This window comes from Balaenoptera borealis, assembly GCF_965194805.1.
Source record: "Balaenoptera borealis genome assembly, chromosome: 15".
NCBI lineage: Eukaryota > Metazoa > Chordata > Mammalia > Artiodactyla > Balaenopteridae > Balaenoptera > Balaenoptera borealis.
In genome coordinates, this window is record NC_138871.1 from 19,857,585 (window position 1) to 19,874,809 (window position 17,225).

The window sequence follows — 17,225 nt, forward strand, 5'->3', positions numbered from 1 at the left end:
CCAACATTGTAAATAATGGAGTTTATTTGAACAATGGTGAAGGTGGCCAGGGTGTTTGCATGAGTATCCTATCTACCTAAAAATCACATAGCCAAATGACAGAGTGATTGAGAAAGGAAAGATCTGAGAGATCTGTTTCTGCCATAAGCATGCTGTGTGGTCCTCAGAGAGTCATTGACCCTCTCTGTGTTTTAATTGATTCATATTTCAAATATAAAATCTGTCTACAGTGTTTTGAGAATATTAAGGAGATAAAGAACAGTGTTTTGAGAATATTAAAGAGAATAATGCCTTGGAAAATACAAAATTTCTTTGAATGATATCTAAGCGTCATTCTTTCACAGAATATTGCTTTATGGTAAAAAAAAAAAAAAGGTTACAGTTAGTAGATAAGTATAAAATGTTATAAGGTGTGACCATTTGAAATAAACCTGATGTGCTGGAAACCTGGAATTTGCCAAAAAGATCAAGCAAAAAGCTATAATCTTCAGGAGTTTGGAATGCTTAATCAAATAAATTGAGAAGCTCTGACATGTAGAAAGATCAGTAAACATTTCACATTAGCTAATTTTTTATATATGTTAATGAACCAAACGTGGGTCCACTTGCTCACACACAGTAAAGCCAATCTATCAGCACTGGATTGTGGTGAAGGGAAAGTGTGGCATTTATTGCAGGGCACCAAGCAAGGAATCCAGGCAGCTAGTGCTCGAAGACACCCAAACTCCCCGATGGGTTTCAGCAAAGCATTTTTAAAGGCCTGGTGAGGGAGGGGCATCCCAAGGTGTGTGATCAGTTAAGGCACAATTCTCTGATTGGTTGATGGTGAGGTAACAGGGTGATGTCACAGGGGTTAACATTATCAATCCTTAGGTGCCAGTAGGTCTGGGGGCTACATGCTCAGGGTCATCAAGTAGTTAATTTCTTCCATTTGGTGGGGGTTTTAGCTTCTATAAAACTACTCAGGAACTGTGCATCTGATACTGTTATCTAGGTACTTCAGAGAAGAGCTAAAGCAGAGGATATGGGGGAGGGGTCTGTCTCAGGAAGGCCCCATAGGGTCCTGCTTGCTTACATATATGTTATTGTTTCTTTGAATATTATTGCTCATATCTAGTTTTCAATATAAGACATTTTATCTGTGAGTCAATGCTTGATATGAAGTCAAAGTGAATCTTGCATTTATTTATTTATTTATTTATTTATTTATTTATTTATTTATTTAAATTAGAGATGGATCCGTGAAATTACCAAACAAATGCACTCTTTTTTTTCTTGGTCACTTCATGCTAAACATCATGCTAATGTGGTTTCCTGAATTCAGATGAAAAGAAGCTTCTGACTTTCTGGTGCCCTTCTGTTTTCAAGCTTAAACTATAATGCAGAGGAAAATATATTTCCCTATTAGAGAAGTGACAGATGACAAGGAACAGGAATAAAAACCAAAAGGAAGATCAAGACATCTGTTGGGAGACTCCATTAGAGGCCAAAGCAGGGGTCTCAGAGTTTAGCACCAACATCTTAGATCTCTGTTTTTCAAGTCAGATAAAAGAGGGCTGGTAGGTTAGCCATCCATCCCAGGTCCTTGCCTCCTTTAGACAAAGCTCTGGCCCCTGTTTTGTTCAATGTAGAAGTCAGAAGAAGGTCTGACTGGAATTCCGTCTTTCTTCTGAGGTCGCCTTCTGAGTGAGCACACCTGCCCATGGAACCACTTAGGAGGCTGATGGATTTAAAAAAAACAAAAACAAAACTGGTAGTAATTGCCTATGTGGGATTCAGCACTCCCAGCCCTTCTTGTTCTAGTCAAAGTCAAGTCACTCTAGTCTAGACTGTCCAGTCACGTGGCCACCTCATCTGTCACCCAGTGCCCTGGGCACGTGTTATGCTTCCAAAACAGCAGCTGCACAAGGAGCACTCTGTCCACCTCTCTAACTGAACAATGGGTAACCTTTACTCCTCACTCACTATCTACCTCAGGCTTCTCAGAGGGTAATTAACTTTAAGGGTTTTAAAAGTAACACCTGCATAACCCATTTCCTACAATTCCATCCTCAAAAACGGCCCAGGAAGGCATCTTGCACTTCCCCTTGCCCACCTTCCTCCAGCATCACTCATGTCTCTGGCCCTCTATAGACACCCTCCTCTCACACGCACTATTCTGCACTATTCCGATTCCCTTCTTGCTCAGCTACCCTGATGCTTTTCTCCCAATAGTCTTCTCCATGCACTTCCCAGCCTTGAGGCTATCTCTTCACAGTACAGAGATGTTGGCTTCAACGTGTTGAAATAATACAAAATTTCACATTTTAGGCATTTTTGATTTAATCTAAAAATGCCTTATCAGCTGGAGAGCTGTGATTCTCCAGATATTCCAATGATGCTAGAATTCTCAGAGCCACAGGAAGCCTGGAGCTAAGAATGAAATGAGTTTGTTTTTCCAATTATGAAAATCCCTACCCCTTTATCCTTTTAAACCTCCCTTTTGACAAGAAGACTACCTTGAAGGCAATGTCTTTGCTTCTAAAGGACAGACATGATATGCTCGCCTCATATTAGCAGGGTCTTGACCCTCTGAGGGCCATGACAGTACTAGACATAGCCCATCTCCCCCAGCTCAGGTTTCTTGGTGGGGGGGAATGCAAATTTTGAAGTCTGCGAGCAGAGGGAGGGGTTAGTTTGCATATGGATTTTCAAGACTGACTTACATGAGTCAAGGTCATATGATAAGTTCTTTCATGTCATCTCCCCAACTGTCTTCTCCCCAATCCTTCTAATAATAACATAATATCAAAAACATCTAATAAAAATTCATTATTTTCCAGACACTGTTCTAAGCCCATTTTATATCATCAGAGAGTCTTATTCTGTTATAACAAATGTTTTTCATTTATTTGTTTTGATTTAATTAGTATCAAGAATGAATTTGTCAAGTTCTTCCTTCATGCCCAGTGTTTTATAAGAAAAATCATGATTTCCTCAGTACCAAACAACAATCTATAAAGAAGGTAGTAAGCCAATGTTTAAGTTAGACTTTTTAAAAACCTAGCATTTATTAAACCATTACTGCATACCCAGTCCTTGTGTATACATTATCTAATTTACTTCTCATAGCAACCTCAGAGGGGAATATCAGGACATCCCATAAAATCATGATGCAGTTGTTCTTCCCAGCAACTGTACTTGCCTCTCCAGAAAACCACACAGAGACAGACATTACCCAGAGTTCTGTGTCATCTGTGTCATTATCATCATATTAATGTCATTAACAATTTCCTCCTCAGTAGTCAAAAAAAGAAGGATCACTTGCCTTAGAGTAGTAACAAAATTACCAAGCTATTATGATGATGCAGTAACCAAGAATGAGTTCAGAACAGGGGATCATATTTTTTACTTTACTGAACTGACAACTCCACAATTAAGAGGACATGGTTACTGACATGACAAATGAAAAATTTTCTAATGAGAAATTTTACCTTATTGTGTTAAGAACAGGATCATGGTTTCCCTGGGTTGGGAGAATACCACTGTCTTCTTTATATTGGAAGGCTCCCCTGATAAGAATACTGCATTACAACCCAAACTTAAGTCAAAGCTAATGTGTGACCTCTATCCCCTACCCCTTAATATTTCTATAATAAGTATAGACTCTGAGCTAGAAGAACTATCAAAAAAGAACTGCATCCATCAAGCTTCTGCCTTCATATTCAAGTCTTTGACTCAACAGTAATATGGATGCCCCTTTTTCCAGTTCCAGAGTAATCACTGGACATGTCCCACCAATGTCTAAAACAAACTTTCCTATGTCTATACACTCCTGAAACACTCTCCCCAGGTTGAGCTCTGCCCTTCCATCCTTCTTACCCAATGGTTTTTCACACAAAGCCCCTGAGTAAGATCTCTCTCTCTCTCACTGCTCCCCCCACACACTGATGCTTGTGCATGCCTGCACACATGAACACACACACTCAAAATTAATGAGTAACCATGAGTGCCATTCTCCTTTGCCTACAGTTTTCTGTGTATCACAAATGACACAGTGGTGCTTGGCTTCCTCTGCCATCTAGATCTCACCATGAGAAGCTCCTTGCTATCAACCATGTTGTCCTAACTCATGCTTACCTCTTTGAGTGTTCGTACCTAAACAGTCCCATAGTCCTATAAACATACATACATTCTGTCTCCATCTCTTTCACTCTGTCTCTGGGTCTGCATTAATTTCCATCTCCCTCTATCTCCTCTCCATTCTCCACCATTCCCAACATGCTCCAGTCTCCTAGTAGATGCCACACTAGTTCTATTAAGGACTCTGCTAGGGTTGGGTGACCCAAGAGGGGATGGGAGGGGCCATCAGTTTCTCAGACCCTGATTTAGAGCCAATCATCAGAGTGTTTTCTTCTTTCTATTTTTTTTTTTTTTTTAATTTTTGGCTGTGTTGGGTCTTCGTTGTTGCAGGCAGGCTTTCTCTAGTTGTGGCGAGCGGGGGCCACTCTTCCTTGTGGTGTGCGGGCTTCTCATTGCAGTGGATTCTCTTGTCGTGGAGTATGGGCTCTAGGTGCATGGGCTTCAGTAGTTGGGGCACATGGGCTCAGTAGTTGTGGCTTGTGGGCTCTAGAGCGCAGGCTCAGTAGTTGTGGCGCACGGGCTTAGTTGCTCCATGGCATGTGGGATCTTCCCAGACCAGGGCTTGAACCCGTGTCCCCTGCATTGGCAGGCAGATTCTCAACCACTGTGCCACCAGGGAAGCCCCCATTAGAGTGTTTTGATGAGACTGTCATGTGGGACAGAATCAAAGACTTGCTGTGGCTCATGTAGATTACATCTATTGCTTTTCCACTATCTCTGTGACCTGTCATTCTGTCATAGGAGGAAATTGAATTGGCCCACATGATTTTCTTTTTACAATACCATGCTGGTTGCTACCCAGTTCCACAGGCTTCACTGAGAGATGAAAAATTGATTGCCAGATGCTGAGTTTGGGGGTCTTCCTAAGCACTGAAGGTGACTGATGATTTGATATAGGTGGAATTCACTTTATCCAGTGGCTGTTTCTCTTAGAACTTGTGAAAATTAAATTTTATACAAATCGGATTTTCCTTCCTTGTTGCTTTGTGTTTTTAGATACGTGATTTCAGATGGAGCCTTAATGGTCTGTATTTTGTGATGTTTGAATTGTAACATTATCCTCTTTCAATCCTCAGGCACTTTGGCACTTTGTTAATGAGATATATTATATATATATGAATATACTGGGTGAGCCATAACAAATAAGAAATATTAGGCACTTCCCTGGTGGTGCAGTGGTTAAGAATCTGCCTGCCAATGCAGGGACACGGGTTCGAGCCCTGGTCTGGGAAGATCCCACATGCCACGGAGCAACTAAGCCTGTGCACCACAATTACTGAGTCTGTGCTCTAGAGCCCACGAACCACAACTACTGAGCCCGTGTGCCTAGAGCCCGTGCTCCACAACAAGAGAAGCCACTGCAATGAGAAGGCCACACACCACAACGAAGAGTAGCCCCTGCCTGCTGCAACTAGAGAAAGCCCACATGCAGCAACGAAGACCCAATGCAGCCAGAAACAAACTAATTAATTAAAAAAAAAAAAAAAGAAATATTAGCCTAGAAATATTAGCTGTCAGACTATTTCCTAAAGTTTATATAGTGAAGGCAGAGCCCCTCCTAATATTAATAACTACCCTTTTTTGAAAACTTATCATGAAACAAATGTCTTGCTAGGTGCTTTACATATATTTTTATCATTTAATCCTTCTAAAACCTTAGGTGGTGGTGGTTATCTCCATCTTTAGGTAATCCCACTGAAGCCCAGACATAATATATATTTTGTCCCAATTCGCCCAGAGGGAAGTGGTAGAGACAGGATTGGAAACCTGCAAATATGAACATATTATTTTCCCTTTTTAACACAAAAGGTAGCCTACTACACACACTCTTCTTTGTCTTAAGTTTTCTCTGAACAGTGTATCTTGGAGATCTATCCAAAATGGCACATAGAGTGGTCACATTGTTTGTTTGTTTGTTTTCTTCAGTTACATAATATTCATTTGTATGGATGGACCATACTTAATTTAACCATTTCCCTAATGACAGACTTTGGGTTGTTTCCTAATCTTTTGCTATTAAAAGATACCATAATAAAATTTTACATATCATTCCACATCACGTAAGGGATAAATTCCAAGCATAGACTTTCTCTATATTCTTAGGGTAGTATATACATTTGAAATTTTATAATCTTTATTGTTAGTTTTAAATAGATTTCCACTGGAGTTGTACAAATTTATGCTCCCCCTAGCACTGTATGAGAATGTCCATTTCCTTATGGTTTCACCAGTAGAGTATGTTATCAAATCTTGGATTTCAGCCAATCTAATAGGTGGTGGGGGGGGGGAAACAGTATCTCAATGTAGTATTAATTTGCATCTCTTTTATTAACAATGAGATTGAGCAATTTTTATGTTTGGATTTCCTTGTCAGTGACTATTTGTTTATACTCTTTATCAGTTTTTCTTTGGGGTCAAAGGTTTGCTTCAAAATTTCCAGACACCCTTTTTATATGAGGGAATTAGACTTTTGCCTGTTAACATGAGGTGGAAATACTTCTCCCAGTTTATTATTGGTCTTTTAAATGTTTCCCCCATGAAGACGATTTTTATTTTCATATGGTTGGATTTATCTTTTTTCTTCAGTGACTAATGGAGCTTAAGTCATAGTTTAAAAAGCCTTCCAACTCCAATCTCATAAAGGGCTTTGTCTCTACATTTTTTCTTTAGCACTTTTTTGGTTTCATTTTTTACATTGAAAGCTTTGATTTGTTTGTAATTTATATTGGCATGTGGCTTGAGATACCAATCCAACTCTAATTTTATGTATTTGTTTTAGACTACTATCCTATTTATTGAATGATCTCTTGTTTCCCACTATTTGAGATGGTGCCTTTTTCATACAATGAATATCCAAATGCATTTGGATCTACTGCCTGTAATTTGCATTCCTTCCCAGAAATCTATTCATATGCCTACAGCACACTCTTAATTCCTACACACTTTCATTGATCTTTTTTGGTATTCATACATTTTATAATTAGCTTATTTTTGCATATGAATTTTAGAATAGATATGTCTCATTCTACAAATATGGTGCTATTTTTATTGACATGATGTTACATATATAACTTGACTTAGTGACATCTGCCATCTTTATGCTATTATGTCACCTTATCCAAGCATGGGGTGTATCCTTCCATTATTTCCAGACTTCCTTTGTGGTTTTCAGAAGTGGTGGAAAGTTTCTTTATAGGGTTCATGCAAAATAAAATGTTTATTTTGGAGTTTTTCAATTTTTTGTATGCTGTTTTAAATTGATGTTTTCTACCATCATATATTCTAACTGGCTATTTTATGGAGGCTATTGATTTTTACACACTAATTTCATATACCAGTACTTCAATGAATTTTATTTGTTTATAGTAATTGTTCAGGTATTAGTTTTTGAGCCAAGATTGATATATTTTATCACATTAGAAAAGTATCCATGCATTTTTATTTTGAGTGTGTGTTTTTTAAAGAATGATTGTTGAATTTTGACAAATTTTTATTTCAGGATCTGTGGAGATGATTGTTTTACCTTTATATAAGTATAATGACTTGTATGAGTACATTCCTTTGTAGTGTTCCAATAAATTCCAACGCATTTTACCTGGTGGCTCCTTTCTGTTTAGCCATATTTTATGTAAGACTTTCATAATGGTATCCAGAAGTAAGACTGTGGTCAACAGTAGTTACAGGCTGGCACACTGGGTGAGACCTGCAGAACCGGTATTCCTGTGGTGCTCTCTGAGATCTGCTCCACTTAATCCTTCCACAAAACACCTCAAGTCCTCCTCCTCTTCCTCCCAGGCAACTTTGGCTCCATCTCAGCTTTGACCTTCCTTATAAATACTTATGAAGTCTATGGAGTTGAGAGAATGTTAAGGAAAAGGTGAATCACTTTTTTTCTTTCTTCTTGTGTTTGTGTTATTTTTAAGAGAAGAAAAAAAAGTCACACAGCCACCTTCAAAACAAATCCCAAGGTTTACTTTCTACATTTAGAACAAATGTAGTCGATTTTTATGCTCCACTATCACAATTATACGTGGAATCATTGTTGTTATTCGTATATTTGTTTAACCTCTTCTATTCTAGAATGTCCTTAGTTACCATCTGTACGTAGCTGCAACCATACCCATCAGAATTATTCAAATCTAACAATTTTCTAGACAGTTTTAAAAAAGTATGTTCATGGCAATACATGTTGAGGTATACAGCAATGCACTTAAATATTTTCACTGTAAAATATTTAAACAATATAGAAATCTATAAAACAAAAAGTGAAACCTCCCTTCTTTTCTTAGCTTATGTTGTATATGTTTTTAAGGATCTACCCTTCTGCACTTCTTTACATTTGTATCATGTATAATTGTTTTTAACAGATATAAGATCCAAGGAATATATACATCTTTGTGCACGTCCGTATGTCTGTGGGATAGATGCCTATGAATGGCATTATTGGGGCAAAAGATATACACATTTAAAATCTTTTATAGATATTATCCCATTGCTATCCAGAAAAGCTATAATAATTAAGCTTCCTATCATGAAAATACCAATTTTTGCACACCATTGCCATAATTGGATATTATAAATTTGGGTTTTTTTGGTTCTTTTAGTTTGTATTTTCTTATCATTATTGATGTTGAACATATTTTCATGTCTATTGACCATTTATATTTCTTCTCTAGATACCCTTTCATATAGCTTGTCCATTTTTCAATTTTTTATTGATTCGTAGGAGCTCTTTAAATACACTGGAGATTAATTATTGGTTACGTATGTTATGAATAATTCCTCCCAGTCCATCACTCAGTTTTTCACCTTAAATTCATGACACTGAAGGTTTTCATTTTTATGAAATCAAACACTCCATCTTTATATTTTGGCTTCTGGGTTTAGTGTCTTTGTTTATTATTTAATTAAGAGAACAAAAAACAACTATTGCTGGTAAATGCTTCTGCCAAAAGGATCTGCATCCAGCCTTGCCTTCCTGGCTTTGAAGATTGAGGACAATGATACAAAGCCATGATATCCAGATTCCCCAAGGTGGTGAGAGCATTATGACCCACAAGACAGTTGTTATTATTGAAAATCTTGTCCAAGGGCTTGAAACTCCACTCTTGTACATTTTCCCCATCAGTACAGTCATCAAATTTTGAGTTTTCCTTTGCTCACTAGAGATTGTGTGGGGTCATTATGCATATTACACACTTTCAGTGTCCAAAGTTAGGGAGAATTGGGAAATGGGAGCTGGCCCTGGCACACTCCAGAAGATAATTAGAATTTCCTTTTCTTTCTTTTCCTTTTTTTTCTTTCTTTTTCTTCTTCTTCAAAGATTATTATCTCAAAAATGTGTGTTTTTGGATGGGAAACAGCATGTTCATTATTAACTGAAGATGTTAAATAAATTACAATCATATTTAATTAATTCAAGTTTTCCTTTCATTTCTGTTTTCCACTTACATGTCTTTCTCTATCGGTTTTTCAAGCTTCTTTTATCAAAAAAGCATACTGTTTCCAACTTGTGTTTTCCAATCTTGTTTTCCAAAACCTGGGCAATATTTCCATATATGTCTTGGAGACTTGGCCCAATTATTTCCTTTTTTATGCCCTTCTCATTGGCCAAGGCCAACACTGACACGAAGTGCTCACACCATGGTAAAATGACGGCTCATTGCCTCCTCTCCTTTGTGGTTAAGTGGGCTTGTGGCCCAGGTCTTTATGTTTAGAGAAATCTACATTCTTGAGGCTCTTCATTGTTAACAATGCTCTTTCTTTTAAGACTTGTTATGTGTTGTAGTGTGTTTTTATGCTCTGTTCATGTGTACATGTGTAACACTATTCTATAAACAGAGCAGAGACCATGATGCACTGATATATTTAGTACCTCACTCCCTCCCTCATGAAAGGCCGACCCAGCCAAGGTAAGATATTTAAATTTTAGTTTGTGAATTAGAAAAAATTGTCGAGCTGTCTTGTCATAAGTTCTTTCTCACTATCCTTCTGCCTCTCATTAACTTTTGCAACTCAGTAAGCCCTTCATCAGGAAATATGCACCTAAACTAGACCCTAAATTTAGGACCTAGGACCCTAGGTCCTAAATGTTAATTAACTTCTCTTAACTCTGAAGAAATGCCCTAAAGTTCTCTTTCTGTCATGAAGCTTGGAGACCCCTGAGATAAGAGTCAATGCAATGTCTCTAGAGATGTAAATTTATAATTGAGGCTAGTGAACCCATGCATGCACATTAGTTCAAGCCTTCCTATCCACCCACACCTGCGAGGTGCTGACCAGTGAGACTGTCATGGAGGAAGAAGTGAGCTGTAAATTTAAAAGCTCATGTCAAGCTACCTGGGACAGAATTCCAGACTAGATACTTATTATGCCTCAGTTTCCTATGTTGTAAAATAAGAATGACAAGGGTAGTTAAAACAATACAAGGCACTTAGTAATGATCAAATGCAGCAGGAGTAATCATAGCAGCAGGAGTAGTCATAGTATCCCTCATCATAGACCTCAAAAAGAATAACAGTGAGATAAATTGGGGAGACCATATAAGCTCTTTCCACTAATAATATTTATCTGGTCTCAGCTCAAATCTCATTTGTTCAGAGTATAATAACAGAATACCGGTACATTTGTTTCCTATTGTTGCTGTAACAAATTACCAAAACCAAAGTGGCTTAAAACAAACGTGTGTATATATATAATTATATGTATATATAAATAATATATGTATTATTTTACAGTTCTGGAGGTTAGAATCTCAAAACGGGTCTCACTAGGCTAAGACCAAGGTGTCAGCAGGACAATGTTCCTTCTGGTAGTTTTAGGAAAAACCTGTTTTCTTGTATTTTGTGCTTCTAGAAGCTTCCTGCATTCCTTGGCTCTTGGTTCCCTTCTTTCATCTTCAAAGCCAGCTCTTCAAATCTCTGACTCTAGTTTTCTGCTTCCCTCTTCCACATTTAAAGGACCCTTGTGATTCCATTGTGCCCATCCTGAAAATCCCGGATAATCTCTTGATTTTAAGCTCAGTTGATTAATAACCTTAATTGCATCTGCAACCCTAATTCCCTTCACCATGTAACATGATATATTCACAGGTTCCAAGTATTAGGATATGGGTAACTTTGAGGGGCCATTATTCTGCCCCCCAGAGGCAGCACTACTCCTGGGAATGAATAGGAAAAATTAAAACATATTCACAAAGAATGGAATATGGAAACTTAGAAAAAACATATCTATGTTCCAAAAGTTCTCCAAGTTTGAAGTTTGTGTAGTTGTGATTTTCCCCTCATGACGAATACAAAAAGGAATGTCCTTGTGGCCTATATGTGAAGGCCCCAAGAAATTGGGGAACTGGGGGAGATTATATTCTCCTTGGCATCAACGCTTCCTGTGGAAGCAACTCTTGGAGATAATCAAAGGGGAATACCAGTTGGCAACAAGGCATATGGAACAAGGGAGAAAAAAACAAAAAAACACAAAGACCAGGTTGGTACCAAAGCTAGAGGCAAGGCAGACACGTGATGCCTAAGCTTTAATTGGCAGGAGCCACCCCACCCGAGGCTCATTTCAGGAACCAATCTGAAAATCTAGGCTTTTTAGCCCATTGTTTTATTGCATTTCGAAAAAGCCACACATCACATTTTGAACCTCACATCATCTTACATGAAGTTACTAAAGAAATCTATATTCTTTTATTTTTTCCTATTGATTTATATGGCTAATGAGACTCAAAGCTGATAGGTGAGATCAAATTTTTTCTCACCTTTCCACCTACATCCAAGCCCCCACCCCTTACTAGAGCTGGTGAAATAGTCTCCTATCTGTTTTTTTTAATTCCTCTCTTGTCTCAACACCATCCATTCTCCATGCAGAGGCCAAATGATCTTCTAAAAATTTAAGCCAGATCACATCATAACCTTATCAAAAGCCTTCTGACATTTTCTCAGTGGAAGAGTGAAAATGGACTCTGACCACAGTCTCATCAAGGCCCCATGTGAGCCGCCCGCATGGACCTCACCACCCTCATCTTTTACTCCACTACATTCATCATGTTTCATCCACATGGTTTTCTATCTGTTCTCTGAACACACCAAGCTCAGGACTTTTGCACTGGCTGTCTCCTCTGCTCAGAAAACCTGGTCCCCAGTCTCCACATGGCTGACCCCTGTATATCTGTCTCATACCTGATCAAAGTTCACTTCCTTAGAGCAGCAAGTACTGACTACTTACTCTAAAAGATGCCCCCACCTCCACCTCTGGTATTTTCTAACTCATCATGCTTTTATTGTTTTTACATCACTTACATTTTTCTGCAATTATTTCATCTATTTGTCAGTTTACTCTTTTCTTGCCTTCAACCCACACTCCCAACCTCCCTCCTCACAAGCACAATTTTTTAATTAAGTAGGGATCAAATTGGCCTTATTTGTGGCTGTAGCCCCAGACACCAGAGTAGTGTCAAATGCATGATAGGGACTTCATAAATATTTTTGAACACATAAATTAGGGGGCTGTATTTATTTTACAAGAGAATTTTTATTGATAGTGTCTTAAATAGTAAACAGATGCACTTATGACAGCCATTTCATTTACACTTTGTACCTCAGTTTCCTCTTGTATAAAATGAGAGTTGGATTAGATGACAAATAAGGCTCTTCCAAGTAATTACAGTTCCATGATGATGACTTAAATCAAAAAGATTAATGCCAATTTTTTAAAGGACAGTTACTAAGTAGAGTAGTGTCCACCTCTATAATTTAAAAAATGATTCATTCACATCTGATTCATCCATAGGGATAGTTATCTCTTAACTCTTTATCTGCAGGTTTCTCTGTTGACCACAAATTTCTCCACAGCCAGGAGAAGAGAACCTCAGGCCAGACAAACTGTCCAGCAGCACAAATAAATACATATTTTCCACAAGACCAGAAGGTTAGGTCAGAGCTCCACAGAACACAAAATAAAGGGAAGATTTTATTTCTCTTTATCTGTTACCCCACTTTCTACCTATGGATACTTGCATCAATGAATCTTTGAATCAATGAAACTTTGTTTGCAAGGTTCTCTTGCAACTGAACCCACCCCATTTCACTCCCCTCTTTTCTCAGTCCAGCCACACTGACCTCCCTATTATCTGTAAAAAGACTCAGATGCTCCTCAGTCCAGGTTTTGCACATGCTTTTTTTCCTTCTGACTAGAATGCTCTTTCCCGGGTTGGTCTTCATGGCTTATTCCATCATCTTCTTCAGGTCTTCACTCAATGTCACCTCTTCAGTGAGACCTTCCCTAGACACCTTGTCTAAATTGCAAACATGTTCCTAACTCACTCCCTACCTCCTTGCCTGCTCTGTTTGCTCCTGTGCATTTATCACTAAGGAACGCACTGCATATTTGCTTACTTATGTTGTGCACTGTGTCTTGGCCCCTACTTCAATGCCAGCTCCAGAAGAATGAGATTTTTGTTTGTTCCCTCCATTGTTGAGTCTCCAGTACCAAGAAAGGGGACTGGCAGAGTAGCAGATCCACCAGTAGCTGTTGACAGAAGGACACATTGTTTTGTGACTTCCTGGTCCCATTACATCAAATGCCTCTCTATACCCTCTAATATGCCTGAGAGCAGAAGCTGTCACTGCTTATATTTTATTACATTATCGCAAGTTAAAATTTTTCACCAACAGAAGTAATTCCAAGAGTTTGAGAAGGCGATTCCACACTCAGCCTCGCCCTGCCCACCTCCCCGGCCTCCCATCAGTTCCTGCCCTGCTCCCTGAGCACCCTCCACGCAGTAGGAATCCACCAGCAGCTCCCTAAAGACACCTTGTTTTCTCCCTTCTCATGACTTGGCGAGAGTTGCTCCCTCTTCTTGGAATGTCTTCCCACATCTCATCAAAAAAGACAGCGCCACAATCTCCTTTAAGAAACTTGCTTTGGTGGAAGGGAAAGCAGCCATCTCTTCCTCCACGTTCCGTGTACATTTCCCTCTGTATCCCATGTACTCTCACTCCTCCACGCCTGTCCTTAGGGAGGTGCCCTGGCCTGACACACCCTTGTGCCTTCTCTACCAGACTAACTTCTCCTCCTGCAACACAATGCAGGTATAACCCTTCCCAAGAAGCCCTTTCTAAAACACTATCCTGAGTGAAGCTCTCTTCTACCTGCAGATTCGTATCCAAGTATTTGTCACATTTAAAAAAATGTGTATTTTATATTGGAGTATAGTTGATTTACACTGTTGTGTTAGTTTCAGGTGTACAGCAAAGCAAATAGGTTATACATATTCATATATCCACTCTTTTTCAGATTCTTTTCCCATATAGGTTATTACAGAATATTGAGTAGAGTTCCCTATGCCATACAGTAGGTCCTTGTTGATTATCTATTTTATACACAGTAGTATGTATCTGTTAATCCCAAACTCCAAATTTATTCCTCCCCCCAACCTTTCCCCTTTCGAAGTCATCACATTTTATTGAAAAGGCCTTATGTGTCCCAGACTCCTAGGCGACAGCATTATTCTCCTCTTATTCAACTTTATATTGTCTATAACAATCAATAAATGTTAATTGAGTTAAATTATATTTGTCTATGACATTAATCGACATATTCTATTTTAATCATTTATAAAACATATCCCATCACACTCTAGTAGACTGTAAGACCTCTGGGAACAGAGACTATTATTTATAATTTTGTATCTCCAAAGACTGACACACAGTAGGAGGTCAACACATATTTCTGAGGGAGCAGATTGCAGGTCCTGGATTCCTTGGTACAGGAATTTGCTCAAAAGTGTTGCCATAGCCATCTAGAGTCACTGTGTAACTGATCAACTGATCATATGATATTAGGAAGTGTTTTATCTGCCAAAGAAAATCCCCACAAAGTCTGAAGCAATTTGGAAATATAGGAAAAGAGAAAGAGAAAGAGAGAGAAGGAAAGAGAACACTCCCAAGCACTCTGTATTCCAGTCCTCATTATGGCACAGCTTAGAAAATGACCTTCTAGAGGGCAGCATCTCAATGGGCATTGTGCCTGTGGCATGGAACTAAAGAGGAATGAATTTTGGTATTACCACCTGGGAGAAGTTTGGTTTGGTGGCTCATAGAACAGAAAGGGACAGTCTACTGTCAGAAGCCCTGAAAGAAACAAGACTCTGGGTTCACAGTTGAAGGAAGTGATCGCCTGCCCCTCAGCCAGCAGAAAATTTAATTAAGAAGTAATTATGTAAATAATAGGCACAGATACACAAACTTTATAGAATGGAACTCACAGAACATTTTGGGTAGTTATTAAATTTATTAACTCTGGTAACAACCACGAACAATTTCCTAAGTAAAGTAATTAATCAGTACTCACTTTAAATATTAGAAATAGTAATATTTTATCATAAAAACAAGAAAAAAAAGAAATGATAGGAGATGCAAAATGTTGAACCACATTAAATTTGTGAGTTTATTAATACAATGATTCTAATTTTTTTTTTTCTAAGTCATGTACCCTACTGAGAATCCAATGGAAGTTTTGAACAATTTCTGCCCAAAAGATGCCCATGATACTACATTTTCTGTAATTGAGTGATTTGAATTATGGACAAACCCTGTCATTGCCTCTGGCACTTACCAATGAATAAGATCTAGTGGTTATTGGGTCATTAGCAAGATTCCAGAATTGTCTTTCCATTTTAGGGGGACCATGGACTTCTTTAAAGCCCCAATAACCCCAGATCTAGAAGATGTCCCTCTAAAACATTTAAGACTTTGTTAGTAGAATAAACACCAAAATTGTTTAAAAGGCCTGCAAATAAAGTATTACCTGGACTTTGTCTGCCTCTTTCACCTCCTGATGAGACATTTCCTCCTTATTGTCACACTATACTACTCTTTGATTTCCTAGAAAGCAGCATCTCATGTGGTCTTTTTACTGAGATTTTTTCCTTCCTCTCCCTTACCCATTTCCATTCAACTAGCTAATTCTTATTTGTCGTTTAGGTCTCAGATCAAGTCCTCCCTTATCCCACCCTGCACTTGAATTACCTCCCTTAAATTTCCTTATTAGCATTGTGTACTTATATGTGAGTTATTAGAGTGACGGCTGCTTCTGAACTTAACTTTAAGCTCCATGAGGAAGGGATCATGTCTCTCTTACTCAGTCTTGTATCTCCAGTGCCTAGATCTATGCCAGCCACACAGCAGAAGCTCATTTAAATAAATACTGAATAAATGAATGAACACCTACACAGCAGCAGTAGAGCCACAAAAACCCGCATGATTGTCAGTGACCAGAGATTCTAACACTGTAGTGGTAGATTTCTTTACACTTACACTTTGAAATTTCACATTTTATTGAACTGGCTACTTTTAACTTCACAAGATAAAGAATAGAGGAGGCAGATCTGGAAGGACAGAACTACAAACATTAGTCTTCTGGGAATAAAGGTAAAGAATATTTTGTTTACCATTGCAAACCAGATAGTACTGCCTTCAAATTTTAACAAATAATGTATTATTTTAATGTAAGGTGAACAGTTTTTGTGGATGTATGGCACAGATTGAATAATTCAGTTATTTAGATCACGTGAGCATAGACAGTCATTTCCATTGGCAGCTACTAAAGTGTGGAATATGGTTGTCTTTCGGGAAGGAGTTTAGTATCACTCCAAATCTTAACCCATCCCTACGTACACCACTTACCATCTTACCAGGCATCAGCAAATAACTGATCAAATGATTTCAGTCCCAACATAAGAACTCTTGTATTATGTCTACATGTTCTTAGATAAGTATAGGGGCTTGCTCATTTCCACACTTTTGACCAAAGGGAAATGGATTTTTAGTGAGCGCTGTAAGGACTTTCTTAGGTATCACAGGGGAGGTTGCTTCTCTTTGGTTGGTCCACAGGATACCATGGCAAATAGCAAACAGGAAGAGAATTCATACACTAATGTAAGCACTGTATTCACACTTTCCAAACTCCTTTTCCTCTTATTTTTTTTAAGAAGGCTGATGGTCCATACAGCAAAGCAGAACATGCCAAATTCAGAATGGAAATGGACAAGTTGAGATGAAGAAGTAGAAAAATAGAAACACAATCTTTCAATTTAGAAATTG

At 38.3% G+C, this 17,225-nt stretch overlaps 2 protein-coding genes across 4 annotated transcripts in view; both read right to left on the minus strand.

The window, feature by feature from the left end:
- Positions 1-17,225, minus strand: part of CTNNA2 (catenin alpha 2) — a 1,192,234-nt gene that overhangs the window by 616,349 nt on the left and 558,660 nt on the right. The gene's annotated exons all lie outside the window — the stretch shown is intronic.
- The window catches only part of LOC309611507 (lithostathine), a 1,064,255-nt gene that overhangs the window by 17,993 nt on the left and 1,029,037 nt on the right, over positions 1-17,225 (minus strand). The window lies entirely within an intron of this gene.